The 5,000-nt window shown below is 37.9% G+C and overlaps 1 long non-coding RNA gene across 3 annotated transcripts in view; it reads left to right on the top strand.

The window, feature by feature from the left end:
* The window catches only part of LOC135221946 (uncharacterized), a 407,988-nt gene that overhangs the window by 11,591 nt on the left and 391,397 nt on the right, over positions 1-5,000 (top strand). For all 3 annotated transcript variants that reach the window (XR_010316144.1, XR_010316142.1, XR_010316153.1), the window contains exon 2: positions 1,717-1,784. This is a non-coding gene — a long non-coding RNA (uncharacterized LOC135221946). The remainder of the gene's footprint in view (positions 1-1,716; positions 1,785-5,000) is intronic.

Here is a 5,000-nt window from a genome sequence, read left to right as displayed (position 1 = left end):
ATTGGTACCCCAAGAGTCCTATGATTTCAGAAGAATTATTGGTGCCTCTGTGAGACAAAATTTTTGTGATTTCCCTCAAGTAATCCGATCTATTATAAAGAGCAAGTTATATAATGAACAGGGTATGAGGCTCGATTCACGGTCATGATTGTGAGAACATTATTATGTAGGAGCTTTCAACCGCGAGGGCTGTAACTCTCAGGACGGGCTCTTGTTAATGGTCATTAGGTTTTATTTGCAAAACTATTTTCCGTAATTTAACCAATGTTTAAATTTTAGTTAGTGGGGGAGCGAGTGCTGAAAGCGTATGCTAAAAAGTTTCTGGAGTGCGATTATCGAAAGTGTGTAGATATTTAACATTTTTTATTGCGGATAAGTAAAATAATAGTTGTTAAGTGATTTTATTTAAAGTTTAAAAAAAAGGCTTTGTAATAGTAAAATAGAAAGCTTTAAATAGTACTCTGTCCTAGGAAGCGTCTACTTTATTGCAATATTTCATTGCTGCCTCACTGTTATGAGAACTTTGATAGTGAACTTTGATAGTGGCGAAGAGAAGTATCACTGTGTCACTTTGTATTTTATGACCCAGTGCCTACTCAAGCACGTGTGAGCCTTTTGGCCGATTCCTTACAGACCTCGGAAATGACATGATGAATGTAAATGATCCATGTCTTACATCAAAGTAGAATAAGCGGCGACCAGTTTTGAATAACCTAGTTAAATAACTCTGTATTTCTGGTTAATGTCATTCATAACCAACTGGCTGCTTCCATTTTTCATCAAGTATTTTCTACCTTACAAGTACTTCGAAAATGCAATGTACGACGTTGTTTGGTTTCGTATAAGGCCATTTGACGTCATTACGCCCACTCAAGCGTTGCATACGCAAATGGATGTATAACTTTGCATCAAGTTATCCGCCAGCGATAAAATCTACTCTCTTTACACTTGATTATAAGTTCCACGCAAGTTACATGTGTGCCCGAGTACAACATGCTAAAGAGATCATTTGCAAAAGGGGAGAGCTCTTCGCCGAGAAACTGAGAAGGACTAGCGTACAAAACTTGGATTATACTTGTGCTAGCTGGTTGAACTGTATTTATTACTTACCTGGTTTACTGCAAGACCTTCTGGCACGAGGTTTCTAGTTCCATGCCCTTCTTTACCTTGGCCGCGATCATCGCAGTTGCTCAGCCTCTAGGTAAATACTTCACTGCATAGCTCAAATGAAGATGCGAGCGACTTGAGTCTTTTCTTCTTTTTGAGCTCGATCTCTCGATTGTCGTTGCTAGGGTAAGATCTGTAGTAACAGCAGTATGTGTGTGGGTGAATTGTAGAGATGTATGAAACGTGTAACTTAAGGATTCTCTATTCCCTGTGTTTTTAATGAAAATAGACCATATGAAAAACTAGATATTAAAACATTAATGATATGGGCAGTAATTTCTTCTCTCCATGTGAGTCCCTATCATGCCATCTTGCACCATATGGGTACGTAGTTGTTTAATGAACTTGAGTATTCCTATTTCATTCTTACGAAATAAGATAGATCCGTATGTAAATTATCCGTTAGATCATTATGCTGATTAGTCTTGACTATCAATTAAACTTGTACTAGAATAATATTACTACACACCTAGATTAGAATATTGTCTCATGATACATACGTACTAATGAAGTGTTGCATAATCAATGTTTGTATTTTTGTTTTCACAGAAAGAAGTTTTGGTAGTTCGAACGCGTGTTGCTCGAAAACACCTTGCTTCATTGAGGAAGGAAGTCAGGTAAGTTTATACTTTGGTTTCAGGTCTGTTCTTGGAATTTATCTTTTTTATTTTCGCATGAGAACGTTGTCCTTGAACGAGGAATAGCATGGCAAATAAATGGCCTTATTGTTTTTTTCTGATCCGATCACAGATTTTCTTTGTCAGCGAGTAGAAGAAAGAGATTAACATGCATATTGCATGTGCTTGCAATTGGATTGGTCATATTTGCTGTACAGCTTAGGATTTTAAATTTGCATGTAACATTTACGTCACTTGCCCGTGTAAAAAGGTAACCTGTTAGTTTATGCTTAATATCAGAAAGTTTTGTTTTTCACGGGTTCAAAAATATTTCCTCGTATAATTTTTCAGTAGCTTATTTATACACGTGTATATATATATATATATATATATATATATATATATATATATACATATATATAATATACACAATGCATATGCTTTAAAATAACAGTAGATGCACTTGACTTCATTATACGAGTATAAGCGAATACCAAAGGAAAATGACGGGCTGAAGTGTGTGTGCTCATTTTATATAGTACTTATTGGATGCCGATGAGTTGTTAATTGTCGTAGTTATAGCACAGGTATTAAAAAGGGGAGAATATCGTTTGTGCATAGTCGCGAAGGAGGCTATACACCTATTTGTCAGAACAGGAAAGGTTAAATGACCCACTTACAGTCCTCGCCTATAGAGATTTAGAAAAACACAAATGCTCACAGAATTCCGTTATTTTTGGGGCAGAGGAAATAAAAGGGCAGTTATCGAGTCGAACGGCCGTGTTAACTGATATTCTTCACGGAGTAAATGTGGGTTGTAATATAGTAGAGAATTACTTTAAGGAATAAAAAAGGTGGTAGTAGCAGGTGAAGGTAGGGGGCGTTAAATTGGCGACATGGCTGTTTCATGCAATCAAAGAAAGGAATAACGAAGACTTAGTCCTTCTATGAGAAATATCCCGGAGCCAGTATGAGCATTTACCAACTCAGATATAAATAAAGAAAAGAATTTGCTGCAACAAGAGAGGAAACTAGAGAAAAAGATGGAAATCGCGTGTTCAGCACTGAATTCAGCTATCTTCCTAATAGCAGCTGTCGTCGCTCCATTACTTGCGCCATCGGCCTGCTTCATCTTGTATGCTATTTCCCCCCTCCACCATTAAAGCTTGAGGAGATTTGATGGTGCTGTAGCGATGAATATGGATTATAGATGGTTTCCTCAGGGAAGATGCCTCCCCCACCCTCCCTACCCCGTCCCTCCCGTGTGAGGTGGAAAAATTATTTGTCTGATTTCGCGCTTACACTCCATTGCCGCCAGAAAAATTTAATGGAACCATTTAGATGGGTATGACGTGTATTATGTAAAAGGGTTTCAAACTGTGATTACATCTCCTTCATGGCTGGGCCAAATAGAACATGTTGGTTGGATGTGGATGCAAAATGCATCAGTTTATGGACTCCCGATTTTTCATTACATGCATCTGCTGGCTCACGTCACAAAATCCTGTGCAGCATATATTTTGCAGCTATGTTCAACTGTCGATGTTTAGAAATTATATATTAATCTCTTACATGACATTTTTTTATTATTAAAAAAGAATGAACTGCATCACTATCGATTAGATGCTTATCCAATAGTTACTGATCATTTTCCTCTTCGCAATATTTTCAACGTATCATCTCTTAACATTTCACTGAAATGTCTTTTGTATTCATTTGCCATAAATCGATATTTCAGCATTATAATCTCTGTGAACTTTGAAGTTAAATGTACAGCCTATTAAGTTATTGTAACGGAAACACCAAGGTCATTGCGCACTAGACATTATTATTTCTATATTATTTCATAATGCGTTTTGTCTAAGATTATGTTGTGCCTTACAGTACACAAGGGCTGTAGTTTATCGATATATTTATATATTTTTAGAGTAGTTAGCCAATATTTTGCCGCTGTCTAGTACAATTGGTAACATGCTGGTCTCGTAATCTTGCGGACCGGCGGCGTTCGCCTCCCGTCACGGGCGAATAAGCGAGGCTGTCTGTCTGCCAGTGGTTACTACCATGAGCAACGACATGATGGGGGGTTGGGGTTACCTGGCTGACGTCCCTCCGAGAAGCAATAGCTTGGGGAGGACTGAAACGGACGACTTTGACTTTTGACTTTTTCAAGGATTAAGAAACTGCGGTATCACCCCCAAATTTCTATAAAGTTGGGGTATTCAGGTTAGCTAACTTCCTTAAGTAGTACAATGGTGCTTGCAAACTTTTCTAATTTGATAGGAGATGCTAAATTTGAAACGATGTTTAAGTATATTTGTCTGACTATCTCTGTTTGGCATATAGTTGATATCTGAATGAAGTTAAAAAACTGATGTAAACCAAGGTAACAGGTTCTCTTCAAGCACAAAAATAAGTTGATAAACGAAAGTAAAATAAAATAGATAAATAAAAAAAAAGCTTCTGGCGACTTAGTCGCCAAAATGGTCAGACAGTTGGCGCCAGAGATTTGCATTCAAAAAGAGGGTGGCATTTGTTAGATCTGGTTGTAAGAATGCATCCCGCCCCCTAAACAAAATTTGCATCTCTTTCTGTGCGTTGCCGTGTACACTTACGCATGTTTGTATGCAAGTATATGCGCGTGTCAACGTTCTCTGCCTTGGAGTTACGTTGATGTCGGCTTCTTCAGAAAAGCTTATGGGCCAACTCTTTATGTAAATGGGGATGTATGTAAATAGAGGCAGGTGACTCAGACGAATTGGAGCATCTAGATCATCAAACTGGGTTGAAACTTCTAGGACGAGTGATCTTCCTTTTGCGCTCCAAAGCCCCATGACTCATACGGAGGCTACAAAGAATATTTGTCTGCCTAAGTGGATGCCGTTGCCCCGACAACAGCGAAGTTCGGAGGACATTGGCTATAACCAGAAGTAACCCCATAAAACTGAATTATCACCGAAATTTAAAGATAGAGACTGGTACGTACCTGCTTCTTTGAGTGAAAGTTTTGGGCAGCCATTGCTCAAGGCTTCGTTTACAACACACACACACACACACACACACACACACACACACACACACACACACACACACACATATATATATATAATATATATATATATATATATATATATATATATATGAGAAATATTCAAACAATATCCATTTGTGGATGGTGGCTCCTGAGATGACTACCAATTATTTACTGTCCCATAATTC

Source organism: Macrobrachium nipponense, chromosome 11, assembly GCF_015104395.2.
Source record: "Macrobrachium nipponense isolate FS-2020 chromosome 11, ASM1510439v2, whole genome shotgun sequence".
NCBI classification, from domain to species: domain Eukaryota; kingdom Metazoa; phylum Arthropoda; class Malacostraca; order Decapoda; family Palaemonidae; genus Macrobrachium; species Macrobrachium nipponense.
Note: the sequence above shows the minus strand (reverse complement) of the source record. Positions and strands in the feature narration are given on the sequence as shown.